The sequence below is a fragment of the Castor canadensis genome, chromosome 2 (genome assembly GCF_047511655.1).
Source record: "Castor canadensis chromosome 2, mCasCan1.hap1v2, whole genome shotgun sequence".
NCBI lineage: Eukaryota > Metazoa > Chordata > Mammalia > Rodentia > Castoridae > Castor > Castor canadensis.
Window position 1 is genome coordinate 171,690,507 of NC_133387.1, and position 22,196 is coordinate 171,712,702.

Genomic DNA, 22,196 nt, shown 5'->3' on the forward strand with positions numbered 1-22,196 from the left:
AATGTGACATTATAATGAAATAATATGCAGCCTTTAAATGAGAGGAAATTTTGATAAGTTATGACATGGATGAACTTCAAAAACATTATGCTAAGTACAAAATTCTCATCACAGGAAGACAAATAATGTAAAGTATAACTTTATACTGACTAGTATAAATATGAGTTATTTATACTAGTTAATCATGGAGGCAGAAATTGCAATGGTGGTCCTTGGGCTGGGAGGAGGGAAGAATGGTGAGTTATTGTTTCATGGGTGGTAGAGAGTCCCCAACTTTACAAACTGGAAATAATCCTGCATTTGGAACAGAATTATGAACATATTGAATACCTCCCAACTTCTATATTTAAAAATGCTAAAGATGACAAATTTTATAAAACATATATTTAACCAGAATGTAACAACTGGGAAAAAAAGAAACAAAACTAAAACCTTCAACCAATAAAGTATGAAACAGCTCTTTAGGAAAGATTTATCAAGATTATTGAAAGGATTGAGAGAATGTAAATATATTATACGGAATGAGAACTATACCCCCTTTACCATTTGCCTAAGCACAATGATATGTAACAAAATATAAATCTCTACCATGGCATGATGGTACATGAATTTCATCTCCCCACACAACTTGGTGGAAATTCTGCATCTGGTGGGGTAGAGGGAATACTCCATACACTGTGTAGTCTGGACTGCTCTGTAAGTTTTATCTGCTGATCTTCTCCTTAGATGAGACATTATGTACCCATATATGAGGACCTTATTCTCAGTGTTTGTTTTAGGGATTCACATACCAGGCACTTGAAGTTGAGAACTAACCAAAGTTTCAACATTGTGAAAAGTACCATAAACATAAACACAAAGGCAAATTACATAGACTTTCACCAATTATAACTTTAACTTAGCCATGAAAATTTCAATAGCATTATGTATTTCTCTTTGATTTCCTTGTCTTGAAAGAAAACCAAATAGACACATCTTAAAGTTAATTACTAAAAGCTATCAAGTAATTTGTCTATTAAAGCTTTGCCAGTCATAACTTTTGTAACATATCTTTATGTCTTTTTAAAGTTATTTTTCCCCAAAATAATCTTAAAGAACAGATTCAAATTATAAATAAAGTTTATCAAAGTTTTAAATCAAAAATGTTTTATCAAACACTTGTGGCACTGAGGGACATTGTAGTGTTCTGCAGAACAAATACAAATTCAGATGGTGACGTTGGAACAGAATTATAAGTATGTTTAATACTACTCAACTTTACATGCAAAATGTAGCTTCTAAATGCTCAATTACCATTCCCTCAAGAGGGACATCTTATTTACAGGATAAGTGTCTCATGGTGTTGTGCCCTAAAGACAGGTTGCTGGGCTCTTTTCTTTCTTTTATTCTTATTCTTTCAATTACTAACACCTGAAAACATTCTAAATCTTTTATTTTGATTTCATTCAAAAAGTTATTTCTGTACTTGAGGCTGTCATCTCATAATTATTAAGATAAGAAACCTTGATTTTCACAACCAAAAGAGCCTTTAAACTGATTTCTGGAACAGAGAAAGTACCAGCCACCCTGAGCTAAATCTACATGTCACCTAAAAATGAAGTATAGAGAACAGTCAAACAGAAAATTTTTCTCATATTTCATATTTAGTGAAATAGAACTAGTAACATACGATAAAGTAAATCAGAAAGAGTAATAGACTTGAAACAAATTGGCTATTTAGTCAAGATTTTTCTATTCAAAGGCTGTGAGACTTTGGAAATTGTAAATTGGTAATGTCTCTGAGCATGCAATGGATATACTTAGGTGATCTCCTATGAGCTACTTTCATAATTTCTTATACAAAGGTAAAAATGAAATTTATGCAAAAGAAACTGAATGCATAGAGTTTACGAGTTCACAATATGTTGTGCTTGATAATGTATGTGGAACCTTGTAATTGTGTGAAATACTGGTGTTAAAAGGAGACATATTCCTGCTTAGTGGTGGATAGAAAGTCAAGAATAGAGTCAGATTGTCTCAGCCACATTTCTGAAAGAAAGTACCAAGTAGAAGAATACACTTACATCAAGAGGAATAACCATACATCTTCTTCAGTGGCACAATATCATCTCACCATTCACTTGATCTTTCCCAAGAGAAAAAGTTCATAATGACAGTGGAAATAAAGCAGATAAAATTTGCCTTAATTTTATTATTCAGAAGGAAATATGATGGCAATCAAACCACAGACAAATTATGGGGAAGAAGAAAATCTATTAATAAATTTTGGGTGTAAGTTGAGTTGATACCCCCGCAACCCATCTTCATGATAAGATACAATAGAAAAAAAGAATTCATTTTCAACAACTGTAATAAAATGAAGAGCCTCTCTGTCTTGTAACTACATGCACAGAGAGACCTTGTTTCTTATCAAAACTGTTCTGTTCAGGGTTTTCCTCAGGGCAACTTCAGAATCTTAGTTCCTCAAGCTATAGATTAAGGGATTCATTATAGCAACCACATTGGTATAAAAGACAGATGATACTTTTCCCTTATCCATAGACCCAACAGAAGATGGTTTGAGATACATGAATGCACCTCACCCAAAATATAGGGAAGCAGCAATTATATGGGAACTGCAGGTGCTAAAGTCTTTGCACCTACTCTTGGTGGAGTTGATGTGGACAAGATGAAAGCATAAGAGATAAAAATTGCAAGAACAGACACAGTGATATTGATGACAGCAACAATCAAAACCACCAACTTGTTTACATATGTGCTGGTGCATAAGAGCTGAAGCAAAGGGAGAATATCACAAAAATTGTGGTTGATGGTGTTTCCATCACAGAAGGCCAGTCTCGGCATCCATCCTGTTTGGCCCATGACACAAGAAAACGCCCTCAAGTATGAACTAAGCTTAAGATTGGAACACACTTTAGGGGACATAGCAATGCTATACAGAAGTGGATTGCAGATTGCAATATAGTTCTCATGGGCCATTGACAGCAACACATAGCACTCAGAATGAACAAAAAGCAGTAAAAGTATAGTTGCATCATGCACTCCATATAAGAGATAATGCTCTTCCTTAATACAAAGTTCATCAGCATTTTGGGTGTAAACACAGAGGAATAACAGAAATCTATGAAGGACAAGTTAAAGAGGAAAATGTACATGGAGGTGTGAATTAAGTCCAATTAGAATTATCAAACTCAAATCCTCTAATGCAGTAACCATATGTAGTATTAGAAATCTCCAAATTAGACCCTTGAATACAGGCCCATGCTGCTATATGTAAACATGACTGCTCACAAATGAAGAGAGAAGGGAGAACAAAGAATTAGCCCTTCTCTCACACCATCTCTTCTTCCTTCATTTGATACATCCCCTCAACCAGAAGCCTTAGCAACTTGGTATTGGCCTTTAATGCAAATTAGAATGTAGTGGAGTGGAAACAAAATACTTTTTCTTATCCATAGGTTAGGGACCAGACTATAGGAAAGGTTGTTTGTTACTGCATGTCACAGAATCAAAGTCTAAATCTAAAATGAGAATTCTATTCTAGGAGAGGAAACTCACTAATCATGCTTACACTCCTAACCCTTTAACGTCTAGGAACTTCTGCTCTCCCACTGAACAAATTATTCTTCCCATTTTACTTGACTCTCATAACTAAACAAAACAGGAAAGAACAAGACCTCTATTAGATCCCTGAAATTCCATCTCAAGTAAAGACATTAATATGCATGAAATTCATAAACTCCCTATCTTTGGATCAGAATACATTATTGTTCCCTTACCTTATATTATTCACCACTTTGGCCCTAGGTGACAACTTCAGGCTTTATCATAGGAGGACACAGCATAGACTGATCATTTCTGATCTGTCTTCCAAATCTTGATGAAATACAAATCGTAGTTTTTGGTTTTTATTTTAGGTCTTATCATGGAAGTAAGAAAGAAGAGTCATCATTATTATCACATTTGCAACTTGATATGATCTCAATGTCCAGGTAGAAAGCTCCTCGTTTTTGGAGACCTCTTAGAGGTTTTGCCAGTTTTGGTAACATTTCTATTTGTATCTTCTGAAAACAATGGGAGGAACTACCTGGAATAATTCCTTCATTATATATCTGATAGAATTTAATAACAAAACCATCTTGATCTTGGTCTTTTGTTCTCTGTTTTGAATGGTAATTATTTTGCTTCAGTTTCTCTAATAGCTATAAGCCTGTTCAGATTCTCTATGTGTTCTTGAGTAAGGTTTGACAGATTTTGTCTATGTCATCAAATTTAGTATTCTTTATTGTCCTTTCTTGGCAGTACTTGGATTTGAACTCAGAACCTTGCATTGCTAAGCAAGTGCTCTAGCATTTGGCCAGCTCTTAGATCATTTTTGGTTGTTTTGCTTTTATTTTTTCAAATAGGGTATGGCTTTTTGCTTAGGGCTGGCCTCAGAACATGATCTTACAACCTCTAAATCCCACATAGCTGGATTACAGGTGTGACATCACTCCTGATTATCATATTATTCTTTTAATGTCCATGGAATCTGCAGTGGCGTACTGTTTCATTTCCAATATAGGAACTTGTGTCCTCTTTCTTTTTTCATACTTTAGGATGGTAGATGCTTGGGAATTTTATGGATCTCAGAGAGCCAACTTTTGTTTTTTTTAATTGTTCTCCACTGATATCTTCCTTTCTGTTTCCTTATTTTGACCCTACTTTTATTTTATTCTAGCTTCTTTGGATTCCATTTTTATCTGTTTTCATAATTTTATAAAGTAGTCTCTTAGATAATTCAATTCAGAACTCCCTTCTTTTTTGTAGAAAAGTTTTAAGTATATTTTTTGTAGAAAAATAATGAGCATGAATTCAGAAAGTCTTTTTTAGATAACATGACTTCTAAAATGTTTTATCATATTTTTGAATTATTATACATTCATAATATCAGGGCAAGTTATATGGTAATTCCACACATGTGTACCTGTACTTGGAACAGGTTCACTTCCTCCACCATAATCCCATTTTCTTCCTCTGCCCCCCTCTCTTCAAATAGTGTTTGGTGGGTGATGGGATTCATTATGCTATCTTACACACATATATGTATCATGCTTCAATCCTCTTTACTTCTCAGTATTCTTTCCCTTTCCCCATTCTTGCTGCTAATCCTCCCCTCAAAAATGGATGGAACTGGAGATCATCATGTTGAGTGAAATAAACCATTCTCAAAAATTCAAATATGACATGTTCTTGCTCATTTGTAGAACCTGGACCTAAAGTGATTCTTATAAAAATGATAAATGAATCTAAATAACAGTGTTTAAAAATTATACCTAGCATTAGAATTGTTAAATAAAATTCTACCAACAGTTCTAGGTCATAGATGAGTGAGTGGAAATGATAAAATGAAGAAATGACTTCAGATGAAAACTAAGTTTTTCACTAAGAGTCAGACATTTCCAAAATTTAGGTATGTTTAAGTAAAAATACAAATTCAGAATCTGTGCTCTTTTTCTATTGTATTATTAATACATATCTTTCTATTATTATTATATTTTCTAAAATTGTAATGTTCAACTTTAGTTCATTTTCTTCTCCATTACCTTGAAGAAGGATGTGGCATTCAAACATTTTTGTTTTGTTTTGTTAGTTTTTAATACTCTCAGATATAAAACTTCCCCATACAGAGTGAGATTTCGTTGTTTAAAGGAGCATTTCTTTTGAACCAAAAATAGCCCAGAAATGAAGCACTATCTTCATGACATGTTCCAATGCTAAGAACTAAAACCACCTTGTCAGGCTTATGGAAAAATTCTATTTTTCTTCCACAAGACATTTTGCCAATAAAATAAATTTTCAGAGTAATTTTAACTGTAAAGCAACTTTATCTCATATATGATGTAACTCTACTATAAGCATTATGAAAATCAACATTTATATATTTCCCTCTGACTGTGCCTTATTTATGTTGGTGACATATAGCATATTTACAGAGATGATCTTTATAAGCACTAATATGAATAGCCAAAGGTGGTGGAATTTCTGGTACTCAGTCTTCTTTCAGAATATTCATTTACTTGTCTTGCAATGCACTATTGCTTGTGGCAGTTGCAGACATTATGAACACCATTTCAGACCTAAAATGTGTGCTTTCCACACTTTCTTCCTCTTCCTGTTGGTTGGATGCAGGTGATAATGAAAACCTACTTAAATGAAGAAGTCACAAATAAGACTCTTAAAGTGATTGCAACAGAATCAGGACAGGGAACTTGATGGCGCTACCATCAGGAAGCGAGGGTTTCTAGGATGCTGGTGATAGTCTTCTCATAGATCTGCATGGTTGTTATAAGCTGTTCAACATGATTAATTATCAAGGAAGCACAAGTGAAAAACCACAATTTTGTATCACCATATGCCTGTTTGGATGGCTATTGCTAAGAAGACAACAGGTAAGTGTTAATGAAGGTCCAGAGAAAAGAGAATCCTTGCATGCTCTTTGTGAGAATGTAGATTTGTAAGCCATAGCAGAAAATGATATGAAGATTTGTCACAAATTAAATACAGATTTTGAAGTCTTTCTTCTGAGTATATATCCAAAAGAAATGAAATGAGCACCCCAGACGTAGCTTTATTATCATTTTTATTTCAGCCTCACTCACAATAGCTAAAATATGGAACTAAACTTTGATCAGGTGTTAACTAAATGTATAGATTAATAGGAAATGGATATAAATAAATAAAGGATAAATAACTCATGAGTCTTTACTACTGAGCTATCCCACCGTTGTTTTGAACATAAGCATTGCTTGATCATTTAACTATTACAATAAATCTTGAAATCATGTCTGTGAATTCTTCAACTTTGCCTCCTTGAAAAATTGTTTTATCTGTTCTGGGTTTGTTGCTCTCAATGGATTTGAGAATAAGCTTTCTGAAAAATATCTGCTTTTTATTTAATACAACCAAATGAAATGTATTCATCATTTAGAAATGATGGATTTTTTTATTAATAATAAATCTTCCAGTTATGAAGGACAGAATGCATTTCTTTTCATAAGTCTCATTCCTCTTTAGTTGATGTTGTTACTCAGAGTGAACATATTTTATTAAACTTTTAAACTTAAAAGTTTACAATTTTAGTGCTGTTTTAAAAGGTAGTTTTAAAAATTTCAAGTTCCATTTTTTCCATTATTAATAGAAAATAACAGTTTTGATTTTATGTTCCCTGAATTTCCTAAAATTTGTTTTGAGTTTTAGTGTTGTCATATACATTACCTCACATACTTATTTTTCTTCTTGTGATGAAAGTACTTAAAATATATTCTCAGGAATTTTCAATAATACATTGTCATTATCTACAGTTACTATGTTCACAATAGATCTCTTGAACATATTCCTCTTTTCTAGCTGCATTTTTGTGTGCTATGAATGACAATATCCCATCTTGAGGGTAACCACCATGTCATCCACTTCTGTGTAAAATTACCTTTTTTTCTACATATAAGTAGAATTGTGGGGTATTTGTCTTTTTGTGCTTCACTTACATTGATAATTGATGTGCCTTCATTATTTTCCTTAACTAGTCAGTTTAGTAGATTATATTTTTTTGTAGGGCTTGTGATTGAACCCAGGTACTCAAACATGCTAGGCAAGTGCTCTACCACTGAGCTACATCCCCAACCCAGACGAGCATTTTGTTGCTCTCAAAAACACATTTTAAATTAACTGATTTTATATATCATTATTCCTTCTCCTTCTTTATTACTTTTTCTGTCATATATAACTTTTCCTTTTTCTGTCTTTTTGTTTTTAATTTTACTTATGCTTCACAATCTTTTAAAATTGGAAGGCTTTGATTTGAGATATCTCCTTTACTTATATAAGCATGTAAGGACCCATAATTTCCATGTAAGGAAGAACTGAGAAGGTTGGTGTCAGAGTGACCTGGAACAGAAAAGCCATTGGGACCCAGTAAGTAAAAGTGGCAGCTCAAAGAGATCCCACTGAATGTGGCCCATGGTGAGTCCCCGATCAAATAAGTTGCCTGGAGCAGGCAGCAGAAGCAGCAGAGGTGGCAGTCACAATGGTGGCAGCAATAGAAATAATCACAGAGACTGTGGCACTGGTCCTAGTGCAAGGTCTCTAATGTGGTAAAGAAACTTAGAGCTGCTCTGCTGGATTTCCATTTCCATAGCAGAGAATCTCTCAAAGAATAACAAAGTGCTGAAGAGTCTGAGAGAGGGGAAAGCTACAAGAGGGAATGGTGTGAGACTGGCAAGTCTGAGGGCTCAAATTCCAGAAACCTTTACCAGAGATCATATTCAGACTTCCAAATATTCCCCCTCCCCACCCTCACTGGAGAAGGAACATAAGACTGTCAACAGACACCATACCATAGACAGGCATCCAATTAGACCATCATCTAGTGAGCTGAAAGACTCTGACAATAAGGGGGGGGGTGGATATATCACTTGCTCAGAAGAGTGTTATGTTAGAAAAGTCTGAATTTTTATGCTAAGCTGTTTTTGTCCTTGTTAAGATTGGAATGTATAGATATTTTATATGTTTGTATTTTCTTTTCTATACATTCCAACCCACTAATTTAAAATGCTCTCTTCTGCATTTCATCTTTAGTTCTGCCTTTTGCCCCTTTCCATTCTCTGTCATCATTACATGAGAGCCACATAACCTGCTTTTCAGTATGCACCTTTAAACCATTTCTTCTCGTCCCTTTTTCTATCACTCTCTCCCATGTGTACTTTCCTCCTTTCAACAACTGGAACTGCTGTCTAGCTTATTATACTTTCTCTGTTTTTCCATCCAGTCTTCTTTTGCTACCAATACTTTTTGTGGCTAAATAAATTACTTTTGTAGTTTCATTATATTGATATTTGTTTGTTTGTCCCTTTGATTTTCTCCATTTTTTCCCAGTCTCTCCCTGATCTTAGTAACAACTATGTCTCTTTTGCCTATCCCAACCTCCTTTTTCATTAACCCTTCTTATCATATCAGCTCAACTGCCTACCCCTTCCTGCTGCATAAAAATTCATATCTTGTATTATTTACTTGAGTTTTCCTCTCTATCTCCCTCTTGTTACTACTCTTAAACCTTCAGTTTCCAGGAATATGAAGAGTCATCTCTGCTGCAATAGACACCTAATGATATAAGAAAAATTGCAGTAATTTATCTTAAGATATTGTTGTAATTTCAAATTTGCTCAGTTTAGCAAATTTGATAGCTTTTCAACTAAACTTTCTCTGCCTCTGTGAAATAGGAGGTGGCACTCATAATCTTGAGAACAGGATTGAAGTGTTGACTATTGAACCACACCCTCACTGAGAGACAATAAAACACACCAGAACATTAAGCAGACATAAATAATCCCTCAGAAATTCTCACCTAAAGGGACACAGAAGATTTGAGCCTCCAACCCCAATCAAACCCAGATGCATAAATCTCAGTATAGAAACATGAGGCAATAAGGCAACAGCTCTAAAGCCAACTCCATCACTAACAGCTTAAACATGATTGAAGAGGAGAAAATATCAATCATTGATTTCAAAAAAATAAATCTAAGAATGATCGATAAACTCAAAGAGAAGACATACAAGTGATTGAATTCAAAGAGATATGAATAAACAACTATCTAAGATGAAAGAGAATTCAAATAAACAGGTTAATGAAATAAGGAAGACAATTCAAGGTATGAAAGAGGAAATCTATAAAGATATAGAAATCCCCCAAAATAATTAATTGAAATGAATAGCTCAAATAAAATCCTCAATGAGAAGTTTGGCTAACGGAGTGGAGGAAGTTGAAAATACAGTATTGTAAATGGAAAACAAAGAAGAAGAATTATATCACTAAGTCAAAAACCATGAAAAAATACTAAAAAAATATGAACGAACATGCAAGAACTCTGTGACACCATCAAAAGACCAAATTTATGAACCCTAGGTATAGATGAAGGGGAAAAGATAGAAAGTAAAGGTATAGATAACTTATTTAATACAACAATAGCTAAAAGCTTCCCCAGTTTCAAGGGAGGGAGGACATCTAGGTACAAGAAGCTTTAAGGACACTAAACCAGCAGGAACAGAAAAGAAATAACTCCAGACATATTGTATCAAAATGTTCAATATACAGGACAAAATAGGAATACTGAAAGGTACAAAAGAGAAGAAATGGGTCACATACAGAAGCAAACCATTAGAATAAGAGCAGATTTCTCAATACAAACTCTAAATGCAAGAATGTCATAGAAAGATACATTTCAGATCTGAAAAGAAAACATCTGTCAACCTAGAATTGTCTATGCACCAAAACTATCCTTCCTAACTGCAGGAGAAATGAAATCATTCCACAACAAATGAAAAAAGGAGCTTATAATCACCAAGCTAGTACTGCAGAAAATACTTAAAGGAATTCTGTGCACAGAGGAAGTTAGACTCAGCCAGGAAAATGCAAGAAAGAACAAACCCCACTGACCAAGGAGATCAGCAAACAAGAAATAGGGAAAAAGTAAACATCAGGAAAACAAACCAACAAAAAGACTAGAAATACTACATACCTCTTAATGTTAACAATGAATGTTATTGGCCTCAATTCCACAATTAATAGACATAAAATAGCAAGCTGGATTGAAAAGCAAACCTGACAATTTCTTGGTTACACAAAACACATCTCACTGACAAAAGCAGACATTGGCTTAGAGCGAAAGAGTGGAAAAAGATCTTGCAAGCAAATGGAAGAAGTAGCTATACCTGACTTTGTAGCTATGTCGGTCAAAGTATATTTCAAACTAAAAATAGTCAGAAGAGACAATGAACATCACTTCATTTTAATAAGAGGAAACAATTCCTAACATATATGCACCAAGCATTGGTGCACCCAACAACATTGAAAAAGGAATACTGACTTAAACACACAGATAGACCCAACATAGTGATAATGGGAGACTTCATTACCCCACAATAACCAATAAATGGTCATCACATAAAAAAATTAACAAAGAAACATCAGAATTACTAGACACAATAATCCAAATGTACTTAATAAACATCTACAGAGTATTTCATCCAACTACCATGCAATACACATTCTCATTAGCACATGAGAACTTTTTCCAAAATAGATCATATTATAGGACAGAGGGCAAGTCTTAATAAACATTAGAAAATTCCAATATGATCATCCTCATTAATATTTGATGTGAGTTTTCTTTTTAATTGTAACCATTTCTGGGTGATATTTTAATTTATTTTGATTTTCTTTTCCCTGATTATTAATGGTTTGAACAACTTTTACATTGTCTTTTGATTTTCTATTTCTTCTTTAGAGAAAACTGTTTAAATTCTTGGTATATCTTAAAACTGACCTTTTTGTCCTTTTGTATTTTTATATTGTAAAATTTATTAACGAATTCAGGATACTACGTGCTTATCAGACACATGAATTGGAAATATTTCTCACATTGTGTGTGTTATTGATTCCTTCTATTGATAATGTCAATTCAATCTCCAAAGTCTTTTATTGTGATGAAGTTCAGCTTCTGTAGGCTTTTCTTTGTTACTGTGCTTTATGTGTAATATCCCAGAAATAATTTCCTAAGCTGACATTACAAAGACTACTCCAGTTTTCCTTCTAGCAGTTTTATTAGCTTTCTTCTTAAATTTGGATGTGATATTTATTTTGAGTTAATTTTGTTTATACTGTGAGATAAATATCTAAATAAATATCTGAATGTGGATGCCCAGTTTTTTCTATCATTACTTGTTGAAAAGATTAAACTATATCCATGAATTACCCTAATATCCTTGTTGAAAGTATATCTTGTAGTTCCATTTATTTTGAAATAAATATTTATTTTATACATCTGTCACATGTTTAAATTCTGTTGATTTGTCTCTATACACTACCTCTTTCTTCACCTGTCATCTGCATTCTTTACAACACTGTATCACTACATTTATTTTTTACTACTGTGGGCTAAGAGTTAAAAGCACAGGTGGGTATGGAGTTAGAATGCTTTCAAGCTACTATTTCATAATTAAGACTCCAGAATAAGAGTGAAAGTGGTATAGAAAGAGGAAAAGTCTAGATAGTTTCCTTCTTCAACTACTGCTTGAGATAACTGCGTTCCTTACTTAACTATTAATACTTCTCTAAATGTGCTTCTCATAGTGAGCTAAGGGGAAATGAAATGAGAATACTATGTAATACCTTCTTTTTTCTGCCACCACATGACAGTTGACATTTTCTGCAGGTTTTGAAATTAGACTATCGAGAATTTTAATTTGATTTTTCAATATTTTCTGAAGACTATTAATTTGGCGTATTCCATAGAGCAATTTTTTACATCAGATATTGTTTAAGTCAAAAGTTCCCCTCAGATGGAGCTGTTTATGTGTATTACTACTTGGATGTTAATTTCCAAATGGGAAAATTTATATCCATGATCGGATATAAATTTAGACTTCCTAGCTATATTTCTAAATTCATAGGAAGGGTTAACACATAATTATTTTCATGCTGTTGTAGTTTTGGTACTGATGACAACTTACTTTTATGGCAATTTAAATTTATAAAAAAGCTTTCGCCTATAAACCCACTGTTTCTTCAATACTTTGTCATGAGTTACATTCCTAAATGTGCAAAAATCTTATGATGTAGCAAAATGTCAAAAACTATTTTCTTCTAATAGTAATTCATTAATTCCACAATAGGTTAAACACTTAATTTCTGTAACTTTCTTCTCAAAATACATGTGCTGACACATTTTGGGAATTGCAAGGGCATATCTTTGAGTCATAATATCCAGAAATATAATAGTTTATTGTCCCATTACCTTTTCTCAAAACTTCCACACTTTTGGAATGTACAGAAATTTGAAATTGCTCATTTTGAGAATAGGAAATAAAAGCACTCAATCATGAGAGCTGCTTTTGGACAGAAACTATACCATGAATGCATCAAATGCTTAAACCATAGATCATCAGGTTTTATTTGTGCTTTTCTATTTCCAATGAAGGACTAAGAGAGAAACACAGTCAGGTTAGCCAGCTCTTAGTACTTCATAGCATCCATTTGAAGCTTTGTTTTATATATTTTTTCAGAAAGGAGAAGTAGGAAAGTAAGAGGATGCTATTTAAAAACATCCACCAGTGTAATTTTTGTGCCCATTGTGCAATTAGCATATGCTAGTAATTATTTTAATTAAAAAGAGGCACAACTAGTATAACATTTTAAATATTGCAAGCTAAGTGTGGAATATCCTAGGGCCATTGCTAATTTAAAGTTTATGATTGATAATTGTCTCTTAAATTTGGATCTCCTGTAATGTTGCATTAGGAATTTTATTATTTTCTTACCTAGCATAATATGTTTAGAGTTTTCACAGCCATGTTCAGTGTATTGGGAAAAACTGAAATAAGAGAGAGACAGCAAAGAAGTTTTGAACTGAAACATAAAACTAAAATTTAAGAAGGAATAAGCATAACTTCAATGAATCAAAAATTCAGTGTCTAATTGTTCTGTTCTATATATTTTACTTAAGTGATATTAAATACACATATCTCTTTTTTGGGTTGGATTCACTATTTATTTTGAGCAGGATGAAGACATTTAGATAGTCTATTTGTCCAATAAGCAAACCCTTCATACAAGTATAGAACAAAGCCTTTCCTTCCTACTCCAACACATGTAAGCAGTAGGTAGACATATATCATGAATATTTTTCATGAATTTACAATTTTTGGTTAGTATTGATTTGTGATTATTTTATATTAATATACGTGTATTTATTTATATGATGAGCTGAATATGCCAAGATTAAAAGTGTAAATATATGAAACAGTATTTAATAGTATATAAACAGCAAATATACTCTTAAAAGAAATTAAAAATAATGCTTTTCATGTTAAAAATGACAGATATGTTCACTTAAACTAGTAAGTATAATCTTTAGCTAATTGGAACAAAAAACACTCTCTCAATAGTCTTTTTAGTCAAGGCAGAGTGTTGGAGACCTACCCAAGACAAATTCCTCCTCCTTATTACCTTAATTCCTAAAACTTCTTTCATGAGAGAGGCTGAAAATGGAATTCAATTTGAGAGCTCTCTTTGCTTATGTTGGCCATATTAGATGATCCTTAAAGGAGAAACATGAAGGGAAATCATCCACTGACTCCTGGGGAATATTTTCTTTATTACATATAAAAAGACATATGAGGAAAGTTGTCTTTCCTTCTTGTCTAGCTTTTTTCTATAAATATAGCTATGTTTTTAACTGATTACTTTAGCTACAATGGCTTTTTTGTGACCATGAGTGATAACTGTTAGAACTAAGACCAAAATGATGGTATGGAAGAGCATGGTCCTTGATAAGTGTGTTTAGTTGTTGACAACCCTCGACCATTTTACCTCCAGATTTACAGTTAGTTTCATTAGAAACATAAATTTCTAATTTAAATGGGTTTTTAAAAATTAAAAATGGCTCAAAATCCTTAAATAATCAGTTTTTCATGGCTTCTAATCATTTATAACTCTGCCTCAATTTCTTCTTTAGCTTTAAACATGACTACATTGTAGTTTTGAGATACCATTTAATTCACGGTTTCTTCAAGTGCCCAGAGAGTAATAGAGAACCACTAGAAATTATTGAGCTGGGTGAGGACAGAGCTATACTCTCAGAGCTTATTGTAGTAGCAGTGCAGATGATACATAAAAGGCCATGTGTGGAACATGCTACAGCAGCATTTAGTTGTCGCTACAATGAGGAGCACGGTTTAGTCAAAAACCAAAGTGTCTGAACTTGTGTGGTGGCTGAGGGAAGGGACAGAGGTCACTGACATTGTAGAGTCTATTCTTAGTCTGTGGGAAATGTGGAAGAGGTTCTGATATTTCAACCAGAGAAAAGGATAATTTCTATAAATGTTTAAGAAGTTCCTACGGTGTACCCTGTGCTATATTTAATACAAGGAATAAGGAAGTAAACAAGGCAGAACTGATCTTCATCCTTGTATAAATTATACGTTTTGGGGGAAAACAGGAACTAAAAAAAAATGTATCTGATGAACGCAATGACAGAGGGTCTACAGGAGTTATGAGATTTGAATACTGACAGCTGAATTGTCTTGACTATGAACCACATGCCAGAAACTAGTCATCTGATTACAGTACTCATTTAATTGTCAGGACAACCTAATGAAAGAAGGGCTGCTAGTCACCATACCAGCTTGAGAAATTGTGAGGCTAAAGCAAAACAGAGTTTGGGTAATTTCCAAAATTAGTTATTATGGTTAAATTTCCAGGGAATTCTCATGAAGAAATTTCTAGTTGTTGTTCAGGAGTAAGCACTTTAGAAGGGGGGAAATTATTTTTAAAATTGAAAGTTTGGGGTTTTCAGATAGAGAACATAGACAGCATGAAGCTAGAAAATGAGGAAATTTTCAGGTTAGGATGTAGGAAAAAGATGGGAAGGTGGGGTTTTATGTTTAGTTCTGCATTAGGTTTTATGCAAGCTCAAGGGTGAAGGGAAGACACAAGTCAGACTGTGAGTCCCTCAGGAACTTAAGACAGATCATGGTCCAGGGTGAAAATACAATCCCCTTATTTCCATTTCCTACCTAGAGTCTATTCCGAAAGGAAGTAACAAGTTTTTACCTCTTCATTGCCAAGTGCATTTATGATTACATTCCCATTGAGTCTCCTGCATCTTATAAAGTGACAATTATGGTAATAATGATGATTCTTATGTGAAAGGACTTAAAGCCACAAGCAGAAAGAATGATCTGTAGTTCATCAAGATTTCTAGTGCACATCAGAAATTCAGTCTGTGCTGCATCCTTTAAGAATGAATGGAACTGAAGACACAAAGTCTGAAATAGCCATCAGGGCCTGTGGTGGCAAACAATGACAGGGAAACACCAATGTTTTCTGGCACAAAGACAGTGAGTTCCTGAATTCCTTGTATATTACTATCTGTATTTATTTGAGCTGGAAGTTCAGTGATCTAAAATCACGTCTGTTTTATCCAATTTTGTTTAGTTGTGATACTCACGTAAAATTAACAGGAGAATCTATTCAAGAGAAATCATAAAATGTTCAGAGACCTTAGGGGGACCAAAGTATAAACATTACTAAGTTCTTTCTCCTATAATAAAACTGCCATGGTGCAGTTTTTTGCCATGGGACCTTTTTCTATAGTCTGGTCTCTATGTTGTGTATGAGAAATAATTTATGGTTCTCACCCCACCATAGCATTATCAGGCTTAGAAGCAAGCACTAAGTTGGAAAGGCTTCTCTTTCTAATTTTTCTATCAGGGGTTCATCAACTGAAGGAACATGAGTGATATAAGAGAAGGGTGATAGTATACTGAATCACCTTTTTGCATCTTTCTCTCTTGGTTTGTGACCACTCAACTTTGAATGTAGAAGCACAGACCTTTTATTCATGAGTCTAATTTGGAGAGATATTTGTATATATTTTGCTTAGTGATGGTGTAATAAGGAGAAATCTGTGCCATTAACCATTATGGTTATGGTGTGTATGGATTCTGTGGATTCTGTTTGGGCTAGACTTGAAGACTGCCAGTGTATACATCACTATTATGAGGAGAGATATTATGGGATATTTTGGCATTTCCTCTAATGCAACTCCTTTTCCTTGTGTCCACAGATTCCCATAAAGAGGAATGGCTTTTGGAAATGGCACTTTCCTGACTGAATTCATTTTAGTAGGGTTAACAGATCAACCAGAACTACAAATCCCTCTATTCTTTATGTTTTTAGTAATATATATATATATGGTCACTGCATTGGGAAATTTGAGTTTGATAACGCTAATTGGACTGAATTCACATCTTCACACCCCAATGTACATTTTCCTCTTTAACTTGTCTTTCATAGACCTCTGTTATTCGTCTGTACTTACTCCCAAAATGCTGATGAACTTCATATTAAAGAAGAATATTCCCTCTTATATGGGGTACATTACCTAACTCTACTTTTACGTGTTTTTTTGTTGTTGTTATTTCTGAGTGCTATGTGTTGATGTCAATGTCCTATGATCGCTATGTGGCTATCTGGAATCCACTTTTGTATAACATTGCTATGTCTCCAAAATTGTGCTCCTATCTTATGCTTGGTTCATACCTGATGGCATTTTCTGTTGCCATGGTTTACACAGGTTCATGCTGAGGCTAACTTTCTGTGATGCAAGCAATGTCAATGACTATTTCTGTGACATCTTCCCCTTGCTCCAGCTTTCCTGCACCAGCACCTATGTCAATGAGCTGCTGGTTTTCATCATAGTGGCATCAATGTTACTTTGTCTATTCTCAACATCTTTATCTCTTATGGATTCATCCTCTCCAGCATCCTTCAAATAAGGTCCAATGAAGGCATGTCCAAAGCCTTCAGCACCTGCAGTTCCCACATAATTGCTGTTTCTCTGTTCTTTGGTTCAGGTGCATTTGTGTATTTTAAGCCATCTTCTGCTGGGTCTATGGATGAGGGAAAAATCTCTTCTGTCTTTTATACCATTGTGGTTCCCATGATGAACTCCTTAATCTACAGTTTGAGGAAAAAGATGTTAAAGTAGCTCTGAGAAAAATCCTGACCAGAAGAAAGTTTTGATTAGAAGCTGTGTCTCTCTCTGTGTACTTGCATGGTATGGAGTCTCTGTTTTAGTACAATAGTCAAGGAGGTGAAATATTTTCCTCTTGTTTCTTATTGTGGTGATGTTAGTTGAGTATCCTCTCAATTTGCTTCATGTTTTCCCCAATAGTAAGTTTTCTTTTTCCCATAATTTACTGGTTTTACTTTTCATCATTTTCCCCTGTTAATAATAAATGTGTTTTTTATTGTCATTATGGATTTTTCCCTTGGGAAAGATGAACTACTCTTTAAATGATAAAAGAACTTTAGGATGACATTGTGCTATTTCAGAGGATTCTGAATCTTTTCTACTCTGGCAGTTTTCCTTTGGAAACATGAGTGACATGATATGACTTTACTCTTGAATTTCTATTCTCCACTAAACAAGATCCTGTCTATTTTAAACACCAGTATTTCACCCACATGCACTTTTCCAACAGGATTATGTAACACAACCAATTGTACACTTGTAAACTCTATACATTAGAATATAATATATTGGCATAATTTTCTTTTTTTAAAATTTTATTATTCATATGTGCATACAAGGCTTGGGTCATTTCTCCCCCCTGCCCCCATCCCCTCCCTTACCACCCACTCTACCCCTTCCACTCCCCCCACTCAATACCCAGCAGAAACTATTTTGCCCTTATTTTTAATTTTGTTGTAGAGAGAGTATAAGCAATAATAGGAAGGAACAAGGGTTTTTGCTGGTTGAGATAAGGACAGCTATACAGGGAGTTGACTCACATTAATTTCCTGTGCGTGTGTGTTACCTTCTAGGTCAATTCTTTTTGATCTACCCTTTTCTCTAGTTCCTGGTCCCTTTTTCCTATTGGCCTCAGTTGGGTTTAAGGTATCTGCTTTAGTTTCTCTGCTTTAAGGGCAACAAATGCTAGCTAATTTTTTTTAAGTGTCTTACCTATCCTCACCCCTCCCTTGTGTGCTCTCGCTTTTATCATGTGCTCAAAGTCCAATCCCATTCTTGTTTTTGCCCTTGATGTAATGTCCACATATGAGGGAGAACATACGATTTTTGGTCTTTTGGGCCAGGGTAACCTCACTCAGAATGATGTTTTCCAATTCCATCCATTTACCTGCGAATGATAATATTTTGTTCTTCTTCATGGCTGCATAAAATTCCATTGTGTATATATAGCACATTTTCTTAATCCATTCGTCAGTGGTGGGGCATCTTGGCTGTTTCCTTAACTTGGCTATTGTGAATAGTGCTGCAGTAAACATGGGTGTGCAGGTGCCTCTGGAGTATCCTGTGTCACAGTCTTTTGGGTATATCCCCAAGAGTGGTATTGCTGGATCAAATGGTAGATCAATGTTTAGCTTTTTGAGTAGCCTCCAAATTTTTTTCCAGAGTGTTTGTACTAGTCTACATTCCCACCAACAGTGTAAGAAGGTTCCTTTTTCCTGGCATCCTCGCCAACACCTGTTCTTGGTGGTGTTGCTAATGATGGCTATTCTAACAGGGTGAGGTGGCATCTTAGTGTGGTTTTAATTTGCATTTTCTTTATTGCTAGAGATGGTGAGCATTTTTTCATGTGTTTTTTGGCCATTTGAATTTCTTCTTTTGAGAAAGTTCTGTTTAGTTCACTTGCCCATTTCTTTTTTGGTTTATTAGTTTTGGGAGAATTTAGTTTTTTAAGTTCCCTATATATTCTGGTTATCAGTCCTTTGTCTGATGTGTAGCTGGCAAATATTTTCTCCCACTCTGTGGGTGTTCTCTTCAGTTTAGAGACCATTTCTTTTGATGAACAGAAGCTTTTTAGTTTTATGCGGTCCCATTTATCTATGCTATCTCTTAGTTGCTGTGCTGCTGGGGTTCCATTGAGAAACTTCTTGCCTATACCTACTAACTCCAGAGTATTTCCTACTCTTTCCTGTATCAACTTTAGAGTTTGGGGTCTCATATTAAGATCCTTGATCCATTTTGAGTTAATCTTGGTATAGGGTGATATACATGGATCTAATTTCAGTTTTTTGCAGACTGCTAACCAGTTTTCCCAGCAGTTTTTGTTGAAGAGGCTGCTATTTCTCCATCGTATATTTTTAGCTCCTTTGTCAAAGATAAGTTGCTTATAGTTGAGTGGCTTCATATCTGGATCCTCTGTTCTGTTCCACTGGTCTTCATGTCTGTTTTTGTGCCAGTACCGTGCTGTTTTTATTGTTATTGCTTTGTAATATAGTTTGAAGTCAGGTATTGTGATACCTCCAGCATTGTTCTTTTGACTGAGTATTGCCTTGGCTATTCGTGGCCTCTTGTGTTTCCATATAAGTTTCACGGTAGATTTTTCAATCTCTTTAATGAATGTCATAGGAATTTTGATGGGAATTGCATTAAACATGTAGATTACTTTTGGGAGTATAGACATTTTTACTATGTTGATTCTACCAATCCATGAGCATGGGAGATCTCTCCACTTTCTATAGTCTTCCTCAATCTCTTTCTTCAGAAGTTTATAGTTTTTCTTGTAGAGGTCTTTCACATCTTTTGTTAGGTTTACACCTAGGTATTTGATTTTTTTTGAGGCTATTGTAAATGGAATTGTTTTCATACATTCTTTTTCCGTTTGCTCATTGTTAGTGTATAGAAATGCTAATGATTTTTCTATGTTGATTTTATATCCTGCTACCTTGCTATAGCTATTGATGATGTCCAGAAGCTTCTGAGTAGAGTTTCTTGGGTCTTTAAGGTATAGGATCATGTCTGGCATAATTTTCATATTTACGTTTGTACGCTGAAGTTCATCACAGTAGATTATTCATGTATATCTATTAAATACATGGTATACTGAAGCTCAGGTATGTGAGCAATTTGCTTAGAGACTGAGCTTTTTAATGGAAAAGACAGGAATAAATTGTTTCTTTGCTTCAAATCTATTACTGTTTATGACATAATTTGTTTTTTATATTTTATTAGTTTAACAAAAGATGAAATGAGGGAAACATTTCCATTTTCGAAATTGCTTATGCTTTGTTTCTCAGTGACATAAATTTATCTCATTTGACTCTTGCTTTTTTTTGTTCCAGGATATAATTTAATGCTATTTTTTGTTGACAGAAAAGAAGGCCTGATGATCAAAGGTAGTTAAGTTCATTGTCTCATTTATGGAACTAACTTTTGTAGAAAATAAAAATGAAAAGAATTGGAAATTTTTCAGTTTTGCAATTTAGAGAAGATGACAAAGAGATAGAAAGGAGCCCAGCAATATACCTTCAGGCAAGAACACTAAGGCACACACAGCCACTGAAAAAGAGGTTTTGCTGTGAGGAATGGTAATTGAGAGTAGAAACTGCATTTCAATCTGATTGGTATTTGTTCTGCAGACTCCTGTGATATCCTTCACTGCCATAAAACTTTTTATCAAAAATATAAACCACACCATCCATACTTTAATAACATTGGAGGAATCAATGAGAGAAAAAGAGGGACACATTTGTGAGGAAGGAGGAAGAGAAAGAATATCAACTTTATGGGAACAGCTTAATGTTCATAGAAATTCAAGTTAGGAATTTAGAAAGTAAAAGATGGAAAATTAAAGTTCCTAACCATGAAATTTCTGTCATAATTGAAAAGCTCTCAACATTTTGTGGGGATCACAGGATTTCTCTGAATAGATTAAGGCTTAATTTTCTTTTTTTTTTTTTTGACATCACTGAGGTTTGAACTGAAGGCCTGCACCTTGATCCACTCTACCAGCTCCTTTCTTTCGAAGGTTTTTTATTTTTGATATAGGTCTTTCAAACTTTTTGCCTGGGCTGGCTTTGTACCATGATTTTCCTGATCTCTGCCTCTTCAGTAGCTAGAAGTACAGGCTTTTGCCATCAGCACCCAGCAAGGCTTAATTTTCTTGATATTAAAGAAATTTTAAAGCCTGAGGGCAGGAGGACCTTGGAAGAATTAAATCCTTATAGTTTTGTGGGATTTTATTTGAAAATTCTGTACAGGATTTTAGATATTAGAACATCATATTTTAGTTGGGATAGTGATAATAATAATATGAAGGAAATATTTTGTGAATGAGTTCAGATTGTGACATTGTTTTTTTCTACAATAGGATGCTGTGTTCTTTGCCTTTTGAGAAAACAGCAAAAAGATCACTGTTTGGGTGATTACATGTAATATCTGCATCTCCCTATTAGATTATAATCTCCCCTTTCACCCCCACTCAAAACTATTCTGCATTCATTTTATGCAGACTGAGGTAGCCTCCATCTTCTATTTATAGTCCTCCAGTAGTATGAATGACTTATGCAATGTCCATATGAATGTCTTCTGGAATGTTGGAGAAAGTGCTGAGTGTCTTCTGTGAGTGAGCTGTTTGATACAGTGGTCTATTTGACAATCCTTAATGCTTAATGATTTTTAATGGCAGCAAAGTCAGTGAGACATGGTTTTTGTTTTTTTTTGTTCTAATCATAGATGCCAGTGTGTTTTCTTATCTAAAGAATTAAATTACTTCCAACAATTTAAAGCAAATATAAATTTGACTACTATGAAAATACATATTCCTTAGTGAAAGAACAGTTTAAATGCGTT

At 34.2% G+C, this 22,196-nt stretch overlaps 2 pseudogenes; one reads left to right on the forward strand and one right to left on the reverse strand.

Moving 5' to 3' along the window:
- Positions 1 to 2,380: 2,380 nt before the first annotated feature.
- On the reverse strand, positions 2,381 to 5,062 carry LOC109677262 (olfactory receptor 8B3-like; annotated as a pseudogene).
- Positions 5,063 to 16,677: 11,615 nt separating this feature from the next.
- On the forward strand, positions 16,678 to 17,620 carry LOC109677263 (olfactory receptor 8B8-like; annotated as a pseudogene).
- Positions 17,621 to 22,196: the final 4,576 nt, after the last annotated feature.